General features: G+C 39.2%; 1 non-coding gene across 1 annotated transcript; it reads right to left on the reverse strand.

Annotated features, from left to right (window-relative positions):
- Positions 1–14,056: 14,056 nt before the first annotated feature.
- On the reverse strand, positions 14,057–14,162 carry LOC122211357. The gene has a single exon (XR_006198653.1). It is a non-coding gene; the product is annotated as a U6 spliceosomal RNA (small nuclear RNA).
- Positions 14,163–24,574: the final 10,412 nt, after the last annotated feature.

The following is a 24,574-nucleotide window of genomic DNA, read 5'->3' on the forward strand; positions in this document are numbered from 1 at the left end:
TGTTCAAGCTTTCTATTTCCTCCTGATTGAGTTTTGGAAGAGTGTGGGTGTTTAGAAATTTGTCCATTTCTTCCAGGTTGTCCAATTTGCTGGCATATAATTTTTCATAGTATTCCCTGATAATTGTTTGTATCTCTGAGGGATTGGTTGTAATCATTCCATTTTCATTCATGATTTTATCTATTTGGGTCATCTCCCTTTTCTTTTTGAGAAGCCTGGCTAGAGGTTTGTCAATTTTGTTTATTTTTTCAAAAAACCAACTCTTGGTTTCGTTGATCTGCTCTACAGTTTTTTTAGATTCTATATTGTTTATTTCTGCCCTGATCTTTATGATTTCTCTTCTTCTGCTGGGTTTAGGCTGCCTTTGCTGTTCTGCTTCTATTTCCTTTAGGTGTGCTGTTAGATTTTGTATTTGGGATTTTTCTTGTTTCTTGAGATAGGCCTGGATTGCAATGTATTTTCCTCTCAGGACTGCCTTCGCTGCATCCCAAAGCGTTTGGATTGTTGTATTTTCATTTTCGTTTGTTTCCATATATGTTTTAATTTCTTCTCTAATTGCCTGGTTGACCCACTCATTCGTTAGTAGGGTGTTCTTTAACCTCCATGCTTTTGGAGGTTTTCCAGACTTTTTCCTGTGGTTGATTTCAAGCTTCATAGCATTGTGGTCTGAAAGTATGCATGGTATAATTTCAATTCTTGTAAACTTATGAAGGGCTGTTTTGTGACCCAGTATATGATCTATCTTGGAGAATGTTCCATGTGCACTCGAGAAGAAAGTATATTCTGTTGCTTTGGGATGCAGAGTTCTAAATATATCTGTCAAGTCCATCTGATCCAATGTATCATTCAGGGCCCTTGTTTCTTTATTGACTGTGTGTCTAGATGATCTATCCATTTCTGTAAGTGGGGTGTTAAAGTCCCCTGCAATGACCACATTCTTATCAATAAGGTTGCTTATGTTTATGAGTAATTGTTTTATATATCTGGGGGCTCGGGTATTTGGCGCATAGACATTTATAATAGTTAGCTCTTCCTGGTGGATAGACCCTGTGATTATTATATAATGCCCTTCTTCATCTCTTGTTACAGCCTTTAATTTAAAGTCTAGTTTGTCTGATATAAGTATGGCTACTCCAGCTTTCTTTTGGCTTCCAGGAGCATGATAAATAGTTCTCCATCCCCTCACTCTCAATCTAAAGGTGTCCTCAGATCTAAAATGAGTCTCTTGTAGACAGCAAATAGATGGGTCTTGTTTTTTTATCCATTCTGATACCCTATGTCTTTTAGTTGGCGCATTTAATCCATTTACATTCAGTGTTATTATAGAAAGATACGGGTTTAGAGTCATTGTGATGTCTGTATGTTTTATGCTTGTAGTGATGTCTCTGGTACTTTGTCTCACAGGATCCCCCTTAGGATCTCTTGTAGGGCTGGTTTAGTGGTGACAAATTCCTTCAGTTTTTGTTTGTTTGGGAAGACCTTTATCTCTCCTTCTATTCTAAATGACAGACTTGCTGGATAAAGGATTCTCGGCTGCATATTTTTCCTGTTTAGCACACTGTAGATATCGTGCCAAGCCTTTCTGGCCTGCCAAGTTTCAAAGGAGAGATCAGTCACGAGTCTTATAGGTCTCCCTTTATATGTGAGGGCACGTTTATCCCTTGCTGCTTTCAGAATTTTCTCTTTATCCTTGTATTTTGCCAGTTTCACTATGATATGTCGTGCAGAAGATCGATTCAAGTTACGTCTGAAGGGAGTTCTCTGTGCCTCTTGGATTTCAATGCCTTTTTCCTTCCCCAGTTCAGGGAAGTTCTCAGCTATAATTTGTTCAAGTACCCCTTCAGCACCCTTCCCTCTCTCTTCCTCCTCTGGGATACCAATTATGCGTATATTATTTTTTTTTAGTGTATCACTTAGTTCTCTAATTTTCCCCTCATACTCCTGGATTTTTTTCTCTCTCTTTCTTTCAGCTTCCTCTTTCTCCATAACTTTATCTTCTAGTTCACCTATTCTCTCCTCTGCCTCTTCAAGCCGAGCCATCGTGGATTCCATTTTGTTTTGCAATTCGTTTAAAGCGTTTTTCAACTCCTCGTGACTGTTCCTTAGTCCCTCGATCTTTGTGGCAAGAGATTCTCTGCTGTCCTGTATACTGTTTTCAAGCCCAGCGATTAATTTTATGACTATTATTCTAAATTCACTTTCTGTTATATTATTTAAATCCTTTTTGATCAGTTCATTAGCTGTTGTTATTTCCTGGAGATTCTTCTGAGGGGAATTCTTCCGTTTGGTCATTTTGGAGAGTCCCTGGCGTGGTGAGGACCTGCAGGGCACTTCCCCTGTGCTGTGGTGTATAACTGGAGTTAGTGGGCGGGGCCGCAGTCCGACCCGATGTCTGCCCCCAGCCCACTGCTGGGGCCACAGTCAGACTGGTGTGTGCCTTCTCTTCCCCTCTCCTAGGGGCGGGATTCACTGTGGGGTGGCGTGTCCCGTCTGGGCTACTCGCACACTGCCAGGCTTGTGTTGCTGGGGATCTGGCGTATTAGCTGGGGTGGGTAGGCAAGGTGCACGGGGGTTGGAGGGGCAGGCTTAGCTCGCTTCTCCTTAGGTGATCCACTTCAGGAGGAGCCCTGTGGCAGCGGGAGGGAGTCAGATCCGCTGCCGGAGGTTTGGCTCCGCAGAAGCACAGAGTTGGGTGTTTGCGCGGAGCGAGCAAGTTCCCTGGCAGGAACTGGTTCCCTTTGGGATTTTGGCTGGGGGATGGGCGGGGGAGATGGCGCTGGCGCCTTTGTTCCCCGCCAAGCTGAGCTCTGCCGTCCGGGGGCTCAGCAGCTCTCCCTCCCTTTGTCCTCCAGCCTTCCCGCTTTCCGAGCAGAGCTGTTAACTTCTGACCTCCCAGACGCTAAGTCGCGCTTGCTGTCGGAACACAGTCCGTCCGGCCCCTCCGCTTTTGCCAGCCAGACTCGGGGGCTCTGCTTGGCCGGCGAGCCGCCCCTCCGCCCCGGCTCCCTCCCGCCAGTCCGTGGAGCGCGCACCGCCTCGCCGCCCTTCCTACCCTCTTCCGTGGGCCTCTGGTCTGCGCTTGACTCCGGAGACTCCCTTCTGCTAATCCTCTGGCGGTTTTCTGTGTTCTTTAGGCAGGTGTAGGTGGAATCTAAGTGATCGGCAGGACGCGCTGTGAGCCCCGCGTCCTCCTACGCCGCCATCTTCCGGAACCTCCTAGATTTATGATTTTAAATGTAACTCTAGCCAGAAGGTAGAAATGACTACAGGAGATCAAGAGAGGAAGGAGGGATCCCATTCACAGCAACTTTAGCAAATGGGGGTTTTTGGGGAGCTCAAAGGGTGTTTCATTCTTGTCAGAGAGTTTGCTAAAACCACAATGGCAAATGAAACAGACTTTAACTTCATTTGTAAAAGATCATTTGTGCAGTTTGTGATGACCATCATAGACTTTGCACAGGTCTGGAAGGTCTAGAGTTATAACTGTAACTCCACCCCCAATTTAAATTTTGTGGGTATCTTGTGAGAACTTTTGATTTGAAAATTTTAAACTTTCATTTAAAAAAGTACAGGGGTGCCTGGGTGGCTCCGTCTATTAAGCATCTGGCTCTTGATTTCTGCTCAGGTCATGATCTCACAATTTGTGAGTTCGAGTCCCGCACTGGACTCTGCACTGACAGTGTGGAGCCTGCTTGGAATTTTCTCTCTCTCCCTTTCTCTCTGCCCCTACCCCACTTGTGCATACGCTCTCTCTCTCTCTTTCTCTCTCAAAATAAATAAATAAATAAATAAATAAATAAATAAATAAATAAATAAATACAATTAATTCCCATCCCATTACCTTGGGAATTACTTAATGATTGTTAAGTTTGCTGACATTCACTTCATCTGTTACTTTTTTTCTTCCTTTGCTGAACTTTTTTTTTTAAGTTTATTTGTTTGTTTGTTTATTTTGAGAGAAAAATGAGAGTGTGTGCGAGTAGGGGTGGAGGGGCAGAGAGAAAGGGAGAGAGAGAATCCCAGGCAGGCTCTGTGCTGTCAGCACAGAGCCGCACGTGGGGCTCAAACTCATGAACCGTGAGATCATGACCTGAGCTGAAATCAAGAGTCGGACACTTAACCAACTGAGACACCCAGGTGCCCCCCTTTGCTGAACTATTTAAAAGCAGATTCTAAATATATAATTTTGTCCCTTCATATATTAAGGAACCACCTCCAAAATATGAACATTTTCTTACATACCACAAAGCCATATTCACAAAATTAACAATTTATTGCTAACATCTAATGCCAATTCCATTAGAAAATTTCTCTGATGTCTCAAAAAATGTCTGTTTATAGTTGGTTTGTTCAAATCAGAATCTAAATAAGATCTGCACAATGCATTTGGTTGTTAAATCTTTTAAGTCTCTTCATCCACGGCACTGCTTTGTTCTTTTTTTTCTTTTTCTTTTTTTCCTTTTTTAAAATTTCTATTATTGACCTGTTGTAGAAACTGGATTAGTTAATCCTGTAAAATGCCTAATATTTCATAATAAAAACCATTTTTATAAAGCAGGATAAAATATGGGGTTTGAGCCTTCAAACTTCCAGTAAGTCAGACCATCTCTCTGGAATGTTCTTTGAAGTGTCTGGCATACAAAACAGTTGGTGAACCATCAACACTCACCACACTTGGCACGCATAATCCAAGCTGTTAAATAAGAGTGCTTGTGCTTAAGGTTTTAATTTTATCATTCAGTCTTCTCAGGTTCTTGACCTGCTTACTCACTGTGATTTGCCTAATGTTATTAAATTAACAGAATCTGAAAATAGCAGTTTCTCAGATGTTTTTAAAAGCAGTTAAGATAATGCTTCAGTTTGCTAACCTCAGCCTTTTTCACTTCAGAAATTAGAAAATTAAAAATAGTTGAACTGGAGGTAGCATTAATAAAAGCCAAGTTTGGTTCCACTCTGAGGATGCACAGAAGCAGCAGTGACCAAACTACATGTTTTCTTCACCTCAATGTCAGTCTCTCTGAGAAGGATGACTTTGGTTTCTTTGCTATAATTAGCCTCTGTTGCCAATGGAGCAGAGTCTTATTACTTGCAGTAAATAGAATTAGATCACTAGTTCTTTTGGCTTTGTTGATTCAACAGGTTGTGAGTGCATGAACATTATTGACAACAATACCATTGTTATGTAAAATGTTGACATTAGGAAAAACTGGATAAAGGGTATGTGGGAACTCTGTACTATCTTTACAACTCCTCTAACTATACAATTATATCACAGTCAGACATTTTAAAATACTAATTTCCTCTTCTAAATGATTATCTTAAGGGAGTGCATGATTATTCTGTTAATGATGTCATTGGTTTAATTATTTTTGAAGCCCCTCTTTTGGAACTGTCCTCAAAAACCTAAAGGTCATAAAATTGGAAAATTGTAAGAGATCTGAGGAGTTATCTAGTCCAGTCTGCCAACCATTCTGGAGAATTCTGCTATGTACCATAATTTATTTACCACCCCCCTAGTGATTAGTACTTAGGTTGTGTCCCAAATTGTCCCCTTTACAAAGTTTATGTGAATTTTTTGTACTTATATCTTTAGACATATTAGGGATATTTCAGTACTCTAGATTCAAAAAGTGGAATTATTGGGTCAAAGGAAATACACATTTAAAATATTGATCCTGAGAAACTTAACAGGAACCCATGGGGGAGGGGAAGGAAAAAAAAAAAGAGAGGTTAGAGTGGGAGAGAGCCAAAGCATAAGAGACTCTTAAAAACTGAGAACAAACTGAGGGCTGATGGGGGGTGGGAGAAAGGGGAGGGTGGTTGATGGGTATTGAAGAGGGCATCTTTTGGGATGAGCACTGGGTGTTGTATGGAAACCAATTTGACAATAAATTTCATATATTTAAAATAAAATAAAATAAAATAAAATAAAATAAAATATTGATTAAGTCCTTCCAATTTGCCATCCAAAACAGCTGTATGCTTCTACCAACAGTGTGTGGGCATATACTAACATGGGATGCTATCACTCTTATACATTTTTGCTGTTCTGATACGGGCCTGCTGACACACAGGCAGTGTGAGTGGCCTGTCTCCATAGGGAAGAATATTTTGCCAATGACATATTTTAGAATTAGCATGATGATATGTTTCATAATTATTTTGAACCCTCCTTTCTGCTGACTGCTCACACCACCTATCCATCCCTCCATATGCTGCTGCTGCTAGGTAAAAAAACCATCTTGCTTTATTTGCATTTCTCTAATTAGCAGTGAGGTTGAACACATGCTTATTTGTTTATTGACAGCTTGTATTCCTTTCTCACTGAATTGCCTATTCACTTTCTTGGTCAGTTTTATTTTTTATTTTCTTTTTCTTATTTTAAAAGAACACTTGATATTTGATGAATAATAACCCCTTGTTGCCCAGGTTGTGAATGTTTTCTGTGCATCACTCATAACTTTATAGTCTCTTTTGCTATTTTGCTATTTGAAAGTTATGTTGGTGTTTGGCAGAAGATACAAGAGAGTTTTCATTTCATTTAAATCCATTTCAAATTAGAAATACTGTGCTTATCTGAGCAAGGAGCAATGCTCAGGATCAAAGCAAAGCATAGTAAAAGACTCCTGAGTGGCCTTCCTGGACTCCCTCCACTTGCCTCCCAACTCCCATCTCTCACCCCATGCTATTGCTCCCCTGGGGATTCCAAGGAGAGAAGGATGACCATAAGGAAAGGCATCACTCTTTACAAGTGTTTAATCATCATACAATCTCATCAATCCATCATGGCTTCCAGGTTTTTGTGTCAGACTAAGGAAGTTCTTTCCTACCCAAAGTTTGTAAAGACATTTTTCTATATATATTTTTTACAAATAGTTTTATTGTTTTGTTTTTTTACATTTAGATTTTTAAATCACCCATGGTTTATGGGTAATTAAGCCAATTATCCTTCTGCTGTTTATGTTGAATTATCTAGTCTTCCCCCACTGATTTGAAATGCCACCCTGAGGAATACCTGGCTGGCTCAGGCAGTTGAGCATGCAACTCTTGATCTTGGGGGTTGTGAGTTCAAACCCCATGTTGCATGTAGAGATTACTTAAAAGTAAGATATCAAAAAGAAAAAGAAAGAAAGAAAGAAAGAAAGAAAGAAAGAAAGAAAGAAAGAAAGAAAGAAAGAAAAAAAAAAAAAGGAAAGAGAAGTAAAGAAATGCCACCTTGAGCACATGTGAAATCCTGTAAGTATGAACCTGGATTACTTTCTGGACTCTGTTCCATTCCATTGATCTAGTTGTCTTTTTTCTGATCAGTACCATACTACCCTATTTACTATATAGTTTTATAGTTCTTTTAGTGTCTTATAAGCCAATTTTTATTTTGTTACAGTTGTTTTTCAAAACCTTCTTAGCTATTTTTAAACATTTACTCTTCCAGAGAAACTAGAGAATCAATTTTTAAATTAAAAAAACTCCATTGGGATTTTGATAAAAATTACATTTAATTTATAGATCAATATGGAGAGAATTGACTCTTAAGAAATACTGAGGTTTCTTATCCATATATGAGTCTCCATTTGCAAAAAATGATATGTCCTTCAGTAAAACATAATTTTAATGGGTTTTGAATATTTTTTATTAATTTTATTTCTAGGTATTTTTTTTCAATGTTATTCATTTTTGAGAGAGAGAATGAGAGAAAGAGCATGAGTGGGGAAGGGGTAGAGATCTTGAGAGGGAGACACAGAATCCAAAGCAGGCTCCAGGCTCTGAGCTGTCAGCATAGAGCCCGACACGGGACTGGAGCTCACGAACTGTGAGATCATGACCTGAGTTGAAGTCGGACGCTTAACTGACTGAACCACCCAGGCGCCCCAATTTGTAGGTATTTTAGAGTTGTGATTATTATGTGTCATTTTTCCATTATATTTTTGAAATGGTTCTTAATACATAGTAAAATTATGATTTTTGTATATTCCTTTTGTACTTAGTATCTTGTATTATTGTACTTTGTTTACTTAACTCTCCCCCATTTCTGGGCATTAGGTTGTTCCCAAGCTTTGAGGATCATAATTAGCCTTGCTATAAACATCTCTAAACAGGTAATTTTTTCTCTTTAAATTTCTTCCCACAAATGGAAAAACAGATTTAAAGAGTATATGGAACTTTATGGCTCTTATTACACATTGCTCTGAGTAATCTCCTGAAGGGCTAGACTCCTTTCCAATTCTGCCTATAATAATATCAGCAAATGAAGTAATAATGATGAAGATGATGATGAGGATGATGAGACTGTTGGTAAGAGCCATATTATGCTCTGGGCTTCCCATGTCTTTTTTCATCTAATACTCACAATGAATCTATAATATGCTATTGCTGTCTCATATGGACAGATAAAGGAAACTGAGGTACAGAGAGATTAACATCTGCACTCACACCTGGTAGGAGGCGAAGTCAGATGTGTTGTGTTCCATGGTCAATGCCTTCTCAAATACCCATACTTTTTTTAAAAGCATTTTTTTAAGTTTATTTATTTATTTTGAGAGAGAGAGAGAGGGAGAGCAGGGGAGGGGCAGAGAGAATCCCAAACCGGTTCCACACCAGTAGCTCTGAGCCCGACTCAAGGCTCAAACTCACAAACCATGAGATCATGACGTGAGCCAAAACCAAGAGTCAGATGCTTACCAACTGAGCCACCCAGGCGCCCCATCTAATACCCATACTTTTTATATTTCATTTATATTTGAGACTTTAAAAGGTATATAAGAGCTGAAGTTGTTTTACTTTGCATTTCTTAACCAAGAAGTAGGTTGTTAGACAACATACTTGTTAAACCTCTTTTTCATCTCCTTTGACCACTTATCCAATAGACTGGTGATGTTAATTAGATATTTGTAACAACGCCCTCTAAATTGGATAGAAATTGGATAGAGATTATAAAAAAAGATTGTATTTTTTTTCCCATATGTTTACATATATTCTTAGGTTTTAGTGCCCATTGATTCTTCCTTTCCTCTATTCTAATTTATGTCTTCTGTAAATTCCTTTTTTTTAATAAATTCTTTTAAGATTTATTTACTTATTTTGAGAGTGAGCATGAGCATGGGGAGCAGCAGAGAGGGAGAGCGAGAATCCCAAGCAGGCTCTGTGCTGTGCTGTCAGCACAGAGCCCAATGCAGGGTCCACCCAGGCACCCCTTCTGTAAATTCTCCTTATCTGAAAATTCCATTACCAGCATGGGGAATAGTATATTAAGTAGTACTTAACACTCTTATCTTATTCATACAATGGTAGTCTTAGTAGAAGTAGTAGTAGTAATGGTAGTGATAGCAGCTTTCAAAAACTAAGTGCTTACCAAGTGCTAAGGATATTACACACATGAACTCATTTAATTATCACTATAATCCAATGAGATATTATCTTTGTTTTACAGATGAAGAAATAGGCCCAGGAGATCCTGGGTGGCTCAGTGGGTTAAGTGAGTAAACATCCAACTCTTGATCTCAGCTCAGGTCATGATCTCGATGTTCGTGGGTTTGAATCCTGTATCAGGCTCTGTGTTGACAGCATGAAGCCTGCTTGGGATTATGTCTCTCTCTTTCTCTGCCCCTCCCCACTCTCTCTCTCTCAAAATAAATAAATAAACTTAAAAAAGAAAAAAGAAATAGGCTCAGATTTATCAGCTTGGTCAAGGACACACAATTAACAAAAGGAAGTCCTGTCTATGCCGAAGTCCATGTTCTTAATAACAGTACTGCTGGCCCCCCATTATGTAGAGTATAAAGTTAACTCTCTTTGAAAACAAAATCTCTTTATAAACGTAAAGAAATCTTCCATACCAATTTATTTCTTTTTAAAATTTTGAATGAATGGGTTTTTATAACATTATATTAGTTTCACGTTTACAACATAATGATTCAATATTTGTACGTACTGTGAAATGATCACCACGCTAATCTAGTTAACATCCATCACCACATCTAGTTATAAATGTTTCATACTAACTTCTTACAAGCTTTGAATCAAAGAGATTTTTAATTTAATCAAATATTTTCTTAACATTTATAAAGAACTTTGTCATTACCCTTGCCTATCCTAGCTTCTACCTCTGGTGGTCTCTGGGCATTGCCACTCTGGCCTCCAGGGGGCACTGTTACCCCTTTAATACTGTGGCTCAAGCCTTTGCTAATTCCCTTAAGCACAGATAAGACCAGGAAAATATTTAAACAAAGTTTACAAGGGGCTCAGATGAACAGAAGGCAAATGAGTACAGAGAGTAATATACAACTAGATAATTTGGTTCACTGAATGCAGAGTAGGCATTTCAGTATTTGACACTGAATACCTTGCTTCCCACTGCATGCACAAAGCAGAAAACTTTTTTTCTATCCTGCACTATGTCCTCAAGCAAGCAAAATTCTTCAAAAACTGGCTCTGAGATTGGTAAGGCTAGTTCCAGCTAAGGGCTTCCTTCCAAATTCTACTTTCCAGTTTCAGTGTCTGCCTCTCCCTACACACTGGACACTTAACATGTCAGCCCTCTTCTAGAAAGATGGCATTGTCTGCTTCTGGTTTGTAGCTTTACCCTGTTGTTTGGGAATGGTTATCTGTGGGTGTCTCATACTCCTTCATGTCTTAGACAGTATGCCAAGAATGTAAGGCCCTAACAGCTTATACAGCTTATATTACATATCTATTACTACATAACCGATTACTCCAAAATGTAGAGACTTAAAAAACAAACTTTTTTTTTTTTTTTGACAGTTTCTTTTGATTAGGAATCTGGGCATAGCTTAGCTAGGTGCCCCTGGTTCCAGATCAAGGTGTTGGCCAGGGTGCAGTCATCCCCAGTCTTGAATAAGGGAGATTCTTCTTCCAAGCTCATTCAACAGAGTTGTTGGTAGGCCTCAGGTTCTCACTGTGGCCAAAGACATCCTTTCCTTGCCATGTAGGTCTCTCCATAAGGCAGCTCACAACATGCTGTCTACCCTCGCAGTGAGTGAGAGAGAACATGAGAGGGTGCCCAAGACAGAAGCTACAGTGTTTTTATAACCTCATGTCAGAAGCAATATCCTGTCATTTGTGCTGTATTAAATTAGTTAGAAGTGAGTCAGTAACTCTAGCCCACAGTCAACTGGAGGTGATTACACCAAGGAGTGAATACCAGAAGGTAAGAATCATTATGGGCCATTGTAGAGGCCTTCTACCATATCACTTTACGCAAGCCATTTCTCATGGTGGTGTTTACAGCAAGCAATCTTTTTTTCTTTTTAATTTTTTTAAATGTTTACTTATTTTTCAGAGAGGGGAGGGGAGGAGAGAGGGAGACACAGACTCCAAAGCAGGCTCCAGGCTCCAAGCTGTCAGCACAGAGCCCAATTTGGGGCTCGAACTCATGAACCAGGAGATCATGACCTGAGAAGAAATCGGCACTCCAGTCCTTTTTTTTTAAAGTTTATTTATTTATTTTGAGAAAGAGAACAGGGGAAGGGCAGAGAGAGAGAGAGAGGGAGAAAAAGAACCCCAAGAAGTCTCCACACCCAGCCCAGTGCCTGATGTGGGGTTTGATCTCACAACTGTGAGATCATGACCGGAGCTGAAACCAAGAGTTGGACATTTAACCAACTGAGCTACCCAGGTTTCTTACCCTTTTTAAAAAACTTATGTCTACTCCCAACTTGGGGCTTGAACTTAAAACCCTGAGATCAAGAGTAGCAGGCCCTACTGACTGAGCCAGCCAGGACCGCCTACATCAAGCAGTCTTGAGGAATGAAGTAACCTCTCCCTCTGGGAAAGAGAAGCTGGCTTAGCTTGTTGCTTGCTAGAAAAGCAATGGGCTCCCCAAGCTCAGTGTTACCCCCAATGAACACAAACCCACTGCACATGTGGCATCTATCTGGGGCTCTTAGTATCACACCTGTGGGACTTGGGGCAAGAGGAGTTAATGTAAACAATTCATGCTGTTTATGCTGTGCTGTGGGTAAAAAAAATTTTTTGCCTAGGTGGCTCAGTCTGTTGAGCATCAACTCTTGGTTTCAGCTCAGGTCATGATCTTACAGTTCATGAGTTCAAGCCCTGCCTGGGATTCTCTCTCTCTCTTTCTCTCTGCCCGACCCTACTCTCTCTCTCTCTTTCTCTCTCTCTTTTCTCTCTCAAAATAAATAAATAAACTTTTATAAAAGTTTTTCCCCCCTCTTCCTCAGATATTCCATGTCTTCTTTCAGCAGCTGTAAAACAGTAAAGGTTAACTTGTTGGCTTGTAAGTAGGATAAAAACAAATTGCAGACCTGACAGTTTGACTCAACAGCACAATTCAGAATTGTATACAAGCCTGGGAGACCATCATTCATACAAGAGATCCACGTACATATATTTCATTTTATTTGACAAACACTTATGTGCCAGGTAATTATTCTAAGAGTTTATAGACATAAACTCATTTCATCCATGAGGTAGGCACTATTAAAAACCCCTGCTTTACAGATGAGGCAGAAGAGGCCCAAAGATGTTGAGTAACTTGCTGCAAGTCACATTGCTCATAAGCGTCAGAGCCTCAAATAGTCAAACAGAAACCAACACAAAAGTCATGGCTACACCATCCATTGATCCACTGTATCATGCTAACTGTGTTCCAGGTTGGGAAGGGGTGAAGCAGAGACAAGATAGGGGGAAATGACAAAACAGAGAGTTCATTCCTCAAAACATGAGTTGAAATCAATTTAGAATTTTTCATTCCTAACATAGTAACATATTGTCTGTTGTTTCAAAGGATATTCAAAGGATAAACTCTACCAGTTATATTTGACTGGTTAGGATTTGACTTAGAACACTTGTTCTATATTCAGACTATGAAGGTTAAAATGTATTGTTCACACACACAAATCTGAACATGGAATTTATAACAGCTTTGTTCATAACTGCCAAAACTTGAAAGCAGCCAGGATGTTTTTCAGTTGGTGAATGGACAAACTGTAGTACATACAGACAATAAAAATTAATTAATTTTTATTTTAGATAAAGAGAGTGTGTGAGCAGGGGAGAGGGGCAGAGGGGGAGGGGGGGGAGAGAGAGAGAGAGAGAGAGAGAGAGAGAAACTTAAGCAGGCTCCATGCTCAGCACAGAGCCCGATGTGGGACTTGATCCAATGACTCTGGGATCATGACCTAAGCCAAAATCAAGAGTTGGACACTCAACCAACTGAGCCACCCAGGCACCCCTCAATAGAAAATTATTTAATTCTAAAAACAAATGACCTATTAAACCATGAAAAGATTGGGGGGAGGGGACTTTAATGCATGTCACTAAGTAAAAGAAGCCATATGATTCCAGCCATATGACAATCTGAAAAGGCAAAACTATGGAGATAGTAAAAAGATCAGGGGTTGGGAGGAAGGGAGGGATGAATAGGCAGCGCTCAAAGGATTTCAGGGCAATGAAACTGTTTTGTAGGATACTGTAATGGTGAAAACGTGTTATTATACATTTGTCCAAGTCCACAGAATATGCAACAAGAGTGAACCCTAATGTAAACCATAGACTTTGATGATAATGACATGTCAATGTAGGTTCATCCATGATAATGAATGTACCACTCTGATGGGGCAGGTTGTGCATGTGTGGAGACGGGTTATATAAGACCTCTACACTTTCCGCCCAATATTGTTATGAACCTAAAACTGCTTTAAAAAATAGTCTTTTAAAAAATGCTTTAAAATTACAGTGTACTGAAATTAAAAAAAAAATTTTTTTAATTTATTTTTGAGAGAGAGAGAGAGAGGGCACACCAGCAGGGGAGGAGCAGAGAGAAAGGGAGACACAGAACCCGAAGCAGGGTCCAGGCTCTGAGCTTTCAGCACAGAGCCCAATGCGGGGCTCGAACCCACGAACCATGAGATCATGACCTGAGCTGAAGTCGGATGCTTAACCGACTGAGCCACCCAGGCACCCCAAAAAATTATAGTGTACTTTAAAATTTAAACTATTTTTTTAAATTTTTTAATGTTTATTTATTTTTGAGAGAGAGAGAGAGAGAGAGGCCAGGAGCTGGGGAGGGGAAGAGAGAGAGAGGGAGTCACAGGATCCGAATTTGCACGTCACCCTTGCACAGGGGCGGGCTAATCTTCTCTGTATTGTTTCAGTTTTAGTACACGTGCTACCGAAGCGAGCACAGGAGTCGCAGAATCCGAAGCAGGCTCCAGGCTCCGAGCTGTCAGCATAGAGCCTAACTTCGAGCTAGAACCCATGGACCACGAGATCATGACCTGAGCTGAAGTTGGATGCTTAACTGACTGAGTCATCCAGGCACCTCAAATGTAAACTATTATTAATAGTGTAAACGTGTAGTAAGTTTTTGTTAATCTCACTCTATACCTGTTCAAGTCCCCCTTGCTCTTGGTCTCATCCTTCTGTCTGTTGCCTCCTCCTTTCCTTAATAAGTGTAAATGGCTTGGCCCCCACTTGGGCTCTCTTCCCCTCCTCCATTGTCCTTCTCTTCAACCTTCCTAACCCAGGTTTAATGCGGCTGTCTCCTCCATACCTATACCATGGCTGCAGAGCTCTGCGAAGATGATATCTATTGTACAACTTGCATTTCTCCTACATCAGTTCATCCCTCAGTGTGTCCTGCAACTATTTCTGTGTTTCTGAAACCAGAGCTTTCTGCTTAATATATGTATCAGCAAATTTTAAGTGTAGTTTTTATTTTTGATATTGTACTATTTTGAATAAATATTTTCAAAGTCATGCCATTTCTTCTTACTCGACAGATATTATATGTCAGGCTTTTTGCCTATATATATGTAATTAGATTCATGTTATTAAGCTGTTTTCTATTTAAAAATTAAAATAATCTGGCTTCTAATGATCAGGTACAGATATATGGCAGATAAGCATATCTATCAATGATGATTCACCGAAAAGCGCTTATGTATCAGCAAACCCAGATGGGTTGATGTGTTTAGAGTTGCTTTAATTATTGGTCTCCTTTTTTTTTTTTTTTTTTAAGAAAAGATGACTTTTATTTATTTTTATTTGAGAGAGAGAGTGAGTGCAAGTGGAAGAGGAACAGAAGGAGAGGGAAAATCTTAAGCAGGTTCCATACTCAGGACCCTGGGATCATGACCCGAGCCGAAATCAAGAGCCCGACGCTCAACCAACTGAGCCACCCAGGCGCCCAATTATTGGTCTCCTTAAAAAGATTCTGTGAAAAAGTTGAGTCATATTCCCTTCTTTAATGTGCCTCAATGCCTTGGAATAAGCCTCCCTTGTTCTTTAGATTAGGGTATTTCTTCACTCAGTGAGCTCAATCAGAATCTAATTCAATCCTTTCCATAGCTTCTCTTTTAGCAAGACTAGGGACCACTCCCTGTGTCCTAGGGATTAATACTACTGGTCTCAAATGGTAGCCGATGGGGAAAATTTGCTTGATAGATGTGGCTCATTTGGCCTGCACAACATTTTAAGAAAATCTCAATTCGTTCCTAGCATTTTGGAATTATGCCATTTCACATTAAAAATGTGTATTGCTAGTTTTTATTGGAAGATTAGTGGATCTGGCCAATTGGGGCTTTGTGCTCACATAGCAACAATCAGCTGGTAGCAGCCATCAGCCATTCCATTTAGAGAGGGCATGCACCTCTTGCCACTCATGAAGACTGATGGTCAGTTGCCATTTATCACCTCACTTTCACCTCTTCTGACACTCACCATTAGAGGTGCTTCCCAGGTGCTTTAGGCATTTGAGTTTGTAAACTTCTACACCTGGTCCTTGCTGCCTTTCACCCAGAACCACCTATTGACATTGAAGGCTCTAGAAACACCAGGGCTTCAAATCAAGTGGACTCAGCTCTGCCACTTTCCTGCCATGTGACCTGGGTAGGGTTATTTCACCTCTTTGAATTTATTCCTTTATCTGTAAAAAGGGGATGATGATGGCATGGTTATGTGGATTAAAGGCAATAATGTATATAATGTGTTTCTGATAAAGCCAAGAAGAGGCAGGAAGGACTCAGTGAGTGTGGCCTGCCTCCTTTGACAACTGCTCTGCTCACCTCTCAGGAGATGACAGGGCTACTCCTGTAAGTCTCTGGGATAGTTAATTCACAACTAATTTGTATGATACTCTCAGGTGTCTAGACACAAATAAAAATATAAGAAACCAGGGGTACCTGGCTGGCTCAGTAGGTAGAGCATGGGACTCTTGATCTTGGGGTTGTGAGTTTGAGCCCCATGCTGCGGTAGAATTTAGTTTAAAAAATAAGATAAATTTTTAAAATAATAAATAAAAATAAATAAATAAAATATATGAAACCAGATAGTACTTAGGTAAAATTTATATTCTGTAACTGTCATCTGCCATCATCAAGGACCCATAATGGGTTAAGTAAGTTGTTAGCCAACAGCACTTAGATTGCTTGGAGAATAATCCTGTGGCATGGTAAATTGAACTCTTGCAATTAGTTATATAAAGAAAATAAAAATGGAAAAGTCTGTGAGTTGGCATGTTTTCTAAAACCACGTGGAGTGAGGGAGGGAGACAATTCTCTATATGCCACACTTGCCCTCACACTGCAACTTTTGTAGAGTTGCTGATGTATCTATATATCTAACTTGTTTTTTAATCTGCTGCTGTAACAAATTACCACAAATTTAGAGACTTAAAACCACATTTTTAGCCCTCTAGGTTTGAAGTCTGACATCAGTGTCACTGAGCTAAAATTAATGTGTCAGCAGGGCTGCACCCTTTTGCAGGCTCTATGAGTGAATCCATTTTCTTGCCTTTTCCAGCTTCTAGAGGCCACCCAGATTCCATGGCTTGAGGCCCCCTTTTCCACCTTCAAAGCCAGCAATGTTGTCTCTCTCCAACCATCCTTCCATAGTCACATCTTTTTCTCTAACTCTTCTTTTGCCTTCTTCTTCTTCCACTTTTGAGGACCCTTGTGATCACCTTGGACCCACTCAGAAAATCCAGGATATTCTTCCTATCTTAAGGTCAGCTGATTAGCAATCTTTATTTCATATAACCTTTTTTAAAATTAATTTTTTAAATTGAGATATAATTAACATATGACATTAGTTTCAAGTGTACAGCATCATGATTTGATAGACTGCTAAATAATCACTCCAAGTCTAGTTGACATCCATCACCACACATAGTTACGTTTTTCTTGTTATGATAAATTTTAAGATCTACTCTCTTAGCAACTTTCAAATATACAATACAGCATTATTAATTGTAGTCACCATGCTGTACATTACATCTTATGACTTATTTTATAAATGGAAGCTCGTAGCTTGTGACCACCTTCACTCATTTCATCTACCCTCTCCCCAATCCCTGATGCTGTCAACCACGAACCTGTTCTCTGTATCTGAGTTCATTTTTGTTTGTTTTAGATTCCATATATAAGTAAGATCATATAGTATTTGTCTTTTCCTGTCTGACTTAATTCACTTGCAATAATTGCCTCAAAGTCCATGCATATTGTCCATGCAAACTTAATTCTTTGCCATGTCATGTAACATATTTACAGGTTCCAGGGACTAGGGTGTGATGTCTTTGGGATGCCATCGTTCTGCCTACCATAATGAGTAGGTACATTACTATAAGTTTATCTCACTTAATCTTCACAACCACCTTGTGAAGTAGGAACTACATTTGCGAGTAAGAAAACTGAGGCTGAGGAGTTAGGAAATGTGCCTGGTTCCAGAGCTAGTAAGCAAAAGTAAGATTCAAATCCAGAGCTGTTTTCCTCTGAAGCCATGTGCCTAATCACTACACTATTCTGAAATTTGTTCAAATGATGTTTTTCTTTCTATTTTCTATGAGAATGATTATTATAGTGAAAATTGGATTTTTGGAAGGTTAGTGGGATAGCCCAAGGAGTACATATGTATCAGTTAAAATTCAAATACAGATTGTCTCTTTATTACCTTAATGTGCTTATACTTTTCTAAATTGAATTTTATGTTATCACAGACTTCTGCAACTAAGTCTGACTTTCCACACTATGCCCCAGATTGTTAATTCCACTTGCTTTTAAAAAGTCAAACAGGGGCTCCTGGGTGGCTCAGTCAGTTAAGCGCCCGACTTCAGCTCAGGTCACGATCTCGCGGTCCGTGAGTTCGAGCCCCGCGTCGGGCTCTGGGCTGATGGCCCAGAGCCTGGAGCCTGCTTCTGGTTCTGTGTCTCCCTCTCTCTCTGCCCCTCCCCCGTTCATGCTCTGTCTCTCTCTGTCTCAAAAATAAATAAACGTTAAAAAAAAAAAAAAAAAGTCAAACAGATACAGGTTCCTCCAAGGCTGTGAACTTTGACTTTGCAGAGTTTGAAAGGAAATAAGACCCCAGTAGGTATATGATCCAGTTTCTTGCCTTCAGTACCTCACAGCGCTGTTTTTTGGTTTGGTTTGGGTTATTTTTATTTTATTTTTATTATTTTGCTTTTTGGGGAAATGTTATGAGATTCCATTGTAGGAGTTTAATTTCTATGCTCTTAGATTCTAGCAGTTTTTTCTTCTACCTGTTTTTCATTTTTTCATGATTGTTCTCCAATGGAGATAACTAGCAATTAAAAGCAATTTATCCCAGTCACAAGTGGAAATTATAAGTAACGAGATAAACTTTTAAAGCCAAATAGCACGCTTGTAAAACTTTCAAACAGTATGGTATCAGGCTTGAAGAAATACACCAGGCAGAAGTGGTGAGATAGTTAAAAAGGCAAGGTACTGAGGAATATTCAATAGTGAACAGCATAAGGAAAAATTAATGTGCTTTTCTCATTTTCTATCAAGGATATAAAATCCCCTTGAAAGCACAATGCATGTTGTAGCTTGAACCGCTGTATTAACACAGTGCTTTGAGAGGAAATGTTTGTTGAATCAGTGGTATTTATATTTCAGAAAAGCACCTTGCAGATATCTAAAAGAGAAAAGAAGTCAGAAGTGGTTTATTTAAACTACATGAGGGGCATCTGGGTAGCTCAGTCGGTTAAGCATCCAACTCTTGCTTTCTGCTCAGGTCCTGATCTCACAGTTCATGGAATCGAGCCCTGCATTGGGCTCTGCTCTGACAGCATGGAGCCTGCCTGGGATTCTCTCTCTCTCCCTCTCTCTGCCCTTCCCCCACTTATGCATGCACGCGCGCTCTCTCTCTCTCTCTCAAAACAAATTACTTAATTAAAAAAAAATTAACCTACATGAGGGGTGCCTGGGTGGCTCAGTCGGTTAGGAATCTTACTCTTGATTTGGGCTCAGGTCATGATTTCATGGTTCATGAGTTCAAGCCCCACATTAGTGGGGCTGTGCTGACAAAGCAGAGCCTGCTTGGGATTCTCTCTCTCTCTCTCTCTCTCTCTGCCCCTCCCCGCAATAAATAAATAAACATTAAAAAAAATAATAAACTACATGAAAACTAAGTGGGTGTTCAAATGACCAGTTTCAAATTCAAATCCTGACCCCACAGGAAATCATTATCTACGCCAAGGGCTGGTAGAAGAGGTAGGGGAGGGAGCTGAGAAATAGGTGATTCTGTGAAGATTAGTTGTTCGAACAGTTCTTTATTATATGCTTCATAAATTATTTAAACTACTGTTTGTGGTGGGGCGCCTGGGTGGCTCAGTCGGTTAAGCGTCCGACTTCAGCTCAGGTCACGATCTCGCGATCTCGCGGTCCATGAGTTCGAGCCCCGCGTCGGGCTCTGGGCTGATGGCTCAGAGCCTGGAGCCTGCTTCAGATTCTGTGTCTCCCTCTCTCTCTGACCCTCCCCCGTTCATGCTCTGTCTCTCTCTCTGTCTCAAAAATAAATAAACGTTAAAAAAATTAAAAAAAAAAATAAACTGCTGTTTGTGGGTGAGAATTATATATTTAATTTCTACCTCTCTGAGCATAGTACCGTACCTGGCACACACTAGGTACTCAACAAAAGCTACTGAATGTAGAAGAAAAAGAACAAAAGACATCAAATTCTTAGATGACACCAAACCAGCATGCACACACATATAATTTATGACCTCCTATACTAATATATTGTACACATTGTAAACCAGAAACCCGAAATTTAAACACATGAAATAATCAATATATTTTAAATAATTTAATGGTATTTTATTAATAGTAGAAGAGCCTTTTTGCTTTCATTTGATGCTTTATTCCTTGGTAATTCATTACTTTTTATTTTTTTTATTTTTTTTAATTTTTTTTTTTTAACGTTTATTTATTTTTGAGACAGAGAGAGACAGAGCATGAACGGGGGTGGGTCAGAGAGAGGGAGACACAGAATCCGAAACAAGCTCCAGGCTCCGAGATGTCAGCACAGAACCCGACGCAGGGCTTGAACTCACGGACCGTGAGATCATGACCTGAGCCGAAGTCGGCCGCTCAGCCGACTGAGCCACCCAGGCGCCCCTTCATTACTTTTTAAAAATCTTGGTTTAACACCTTATGATGTAGTGATTTGAAGATCGGGTACTAAGGTTAGCTTATTTTGATATTACATTTTAATAGCTGTCATAGCTGAAAAAGATACTTCAAAAAGCTATTTGGATTTAAATTGAAGAAATGCATTGTTGTTGGTTTCTACCTATTAAATTACTCACTTTCTTCTTCAGTCTTATCAACCAGTTCTGCAAAGGTTTTTGCTGAAGTCTTATTAGTAAATTCTCATTTTCTCTGCTATCAATCAGCAGCTCTTGCAAACTAATTTAAAGGTGTTGCATTTTAATTAGAGGCCCACTGAAATTACTTGAAAAATATTTAAAGAAATAAAAAATTGTTTCCAAAATTTTTAATTATGCATATGAGTTTTAAAAGGACACACACACACACACACACACCTTTTTTTTGCAACAAAATTACACACTGATAGAAATATTTCTGAACGTAATTTTCAAACATTCTCTAAAGTGTTTCTTTCTAAACACATGTACACTTAAAGGAGAGGGTAGATGGAGTTAGTCTCTCAGGCAGTGTTAAAAGTTTGCCTTAAAAGGAAAATACCACTCACCACAAAGGTAGGGAAATCTGGATCCCTTGTATTGTTGTCAGAGGAAAATGTATCATTCATCTTGATATTTATTTATTTAAGTAATAATAATAACCCGTGCTTATGTAGTGCTTATTTTGGTGGTAGATTTTCACATTTTTAGCTCATGTCATCCTCAGAACAACCCGGTACAGCAGATACAGTTATGCTCTCCAATTTACAAGTGGGGAAACTGAACCCCAGAGATGTTAAATAATTTGCCCAGGATTACATGGCTGGTCATGGCAGAACTATGGTCAGAACCAGGCAGTGTGTATGCAGGAACAATGCTTTTGACCCCAAGAAGTATCTTGGACACTTCAATAGAAGATAAAGAGTTTCCACGATTACTCTCCATCTCAGTACAAAGTATTATATATATTCTATTGAAAGGATTTGTTTTTACAAAATTAACCACATCAATGACCTCCTATGCTACACAAAACTGCAATACACTGACGCTGGATAAAGGAGAGCTTCCCTGCAAGGGGGAAGCCCACCCTTCTCAGGATACCTCACAGAGCACATGAATGACTGCCTGACAAAGGACTGTTTGAGCAAGCCATTGTCAATATGTATGTTAAATAAGAAAGCTTATCCTCTTTGTGTTTAGATAAAATAGACATTGGGGTATGTTCTTTCTAATCTGTATTAGATTGTCTTGAGCACCCTTAGGACATGCACCCTCCACCTTAGATGTTTTTGTCTTAACAAATATAAAATTCAAAATCACCAAGGAAAAGTACAGTTTGGATAAAATAGGTACAGGGGAGTTTCATAGGATAATCAAAATAACTTCTTAAATATAATGCAAGAATACATAAATGGGCTAAATAAGCATTTAGAGTTCAGATTTTAAAATCTGATAATGAAGAAATGTAATTTTAAATGTGAGAATAATTTTAAGTTCCAATATAGGAGCGTGAATTGAAGAGCTGTGAGAGAATGCTCTCACTGTACTAAGGACTTACCTGATCTTTTATAGAGTTCCATGTCTCATACTGGGCATCTCATCTAAATAAGAACATGGAGTATTTGGAAAGAATTCATATGAGAGTCATTTCACATTTAAAAAAAAAGAGGAGGGGAGGCTGGGTGGCTCAGTTGGTTGAGCATCTGACTTTGGCTCAGGTCATGATCTTGAGGTTGACGAGTTCAGGCCCCGAGTTGGGCTCTGTGTTGACAGCTCAGAGCCTGGAGCCTGCCTTGGATTCTGTCTCCCTCTCTCTCTGCCCCTCCCCTCTCTTGCTCTGTCTCTCTCAGTTTCAAAAATAAATAAACATTAAAAAAAAAAAAAAGAGGTGAGGGAGGGGGGATGGGCTAAATGGGTAAGGGGCATTAGGGAATCTACTCCTGAAATCATTGTTGCACTATGCTAACTAACTTGGTTGTAAATTAAAAAAAAAAAAAAAAAAAAAAAGTGAGAAAAAGTTAAAAGGACTGAGGTTGTTTATTCTAGAAAACCTAGAGAATTTACGGGTTTCCCCGTATATGAAGCGTTATAATCCCTTAAAGTCTATTTAAGTCTTTGACACATTTAGTGAGCCAGACACAGACTCCTCAAAGAATCAGTTGTGGAAATAACAGCAACACACTTCTTTAAGCCAGGGACTATTAAGCTTTTGCATTTGAAATGGGTTCAATCATTAATTGCACATAATTAACAGTAAATAACTGAGTCACCAAATGAATAGTGTTTAAGAAAAGCTATTATTTCCTACTGATAAGCAACTAAAATAATTGTTATCTTCAAAGTCCACCCAGTAGGTTTGAGCTCACAGGCCCAATATGATTCTGAGGAACATCGTAACTGCTGACACAACTTATGTAAGTTATTGCCAACTATTTACAGATGTAGTTTATGTATGTAACAGACTAACCAGAGATCAAAAGAAAAAAAAAAAAAAAGGAAAGAAAGAAAAAAAAAATGAGAAAGAAAAAAAGGGCGATTTGTATTTTGTTCTTGATACTTATAATAACTAGATTGGAAGACAATGAGGTTTCCTTAATAGGGAAGGATAATGGTTTTACTTCAGATCTTAGCAAAATTTAAAGTAATTTCTAGCAACTATTTATCAAAAAGCTGTGCCAGCATTTTAAGGGTTCTGGTCTCTTAACACTTCCCCTGGATTTTTCTCAGGAGTCTAATACAGAAAGTGAAAAAGTCCTGTAATCTAAGAGGCCTTATATTTGGTCCTAATGTAGTCTTGCTTTAAAATGGTTTTCACGGGGCACCTGGGTGACTCAGTCGGTTGGGCGTCCGACTTCAGCTCAGGTCATGATCTCACTGTCCATGAGTTCGAGCCCCACGTCGGGCTCTGTGCTGACAGCTCAGAGCCTGGAGCCTGCTTCCGATTCTGTGTCTCCCTCTCTCTGGCCCTCCCCCACTCACACTCTGTCTCACTCTCTCTCTCAAAAATAAATAAACATTTAAAAAAAAAAATAAATAAAATAAAATGGTTTTCACGTTGTTACAAAACACACTTGAACTTTGGGCACTTCAGTTTTGAGTTTGAACATGGTTAATTTGGCCCAACAAAGATGTTGAGCTGTGGACCACTCCCCCCCCCGCAACACACAAATGAGAATACTCTGAACCATTTTCTAGATGAAGGAAACAAGTTAATTTGGCTCTGTGCCAAGGCAGTATAAAACAGTATCAATTTCAGTTCCCATGGATATCTGAGTTTTTTCTGCCTATACCTTGGGTGGCTTTGTGTTTTATTATATGGTTTCGCTCAGAAAATTCAATAAATTTGTCACTTTAATTCTCATATTCTTACCTATTTATAACAGGCTTTTCCGGGTTAATTATTTCCTGAGCCAATTCATGACTTGGACTATCCTTAAATTACCTTTCCAAGAAAAGTGGTTTTCATTTTTTTTTGAAGCTGTGGGATACTGCATTTGATATACCAAAGGATAAGCATAGCTGGAAACTATAGCAACAACTCATGGTGTCTGACCCACTTAAGTAGATGAGTTTGTAGTAGAATGAAGGAAAAGGTGCTATGGAAGCAATACAAATAATATGAATCAAAAACATCTTTGCTTTTGTAATCATGTGGTTGGTAGCACTATTCTTACTTCTCTAGTCTTATTGATTTATCTGGTATAAAATAAATATTCCAATGAATGCTGGCCCTCATTTCCATTACCAACTGACTTATGAATGAATAGAAGCCATTCAGGTCCCGTAGCTGTCATTTTATCAATTTTTCTCCTTATGGGAAGTGGTATTTCTTATATTGTTATGCTCTTCAACTCTTCCAAAGTTACAATGAAAGAACTACAAACAACAGAGGACTTTATTATGATATAAAAAGTCATGATGGTTCCATATCAGGCACCAGTTTAGGGAAAAGGTTTCCCATTTTGAAAAGTAGGTAAAAACCAAGCACTGATCTCAGTGGAACATATTACCTAAAAAGAAAAAAAAATGCTATATTACCTCCTTAGGTAGTTGTTTGTTTTTGTTTTTAATGTTCGGGTCAACAGTTTACAGTATCACCAGCCCAATTTTCTAAAGTTCTGAACATAACTATATCTTAGTATTTCTTTTATG

Source organism: Panthera leo, chromosome F2 (genome assembly GCF_018350215.1).
Source record: "Panthera leo isolate Ple1 chromosome F2, P.leo_Ple1_pat1.1, whole genome shotgun sequence".
Classification (NCBI taxonomy): Eukaryota; Metazoa; Chordata; class Mammalia; order Carnivora; family Felidae; genus Panthera; species Panthera leo.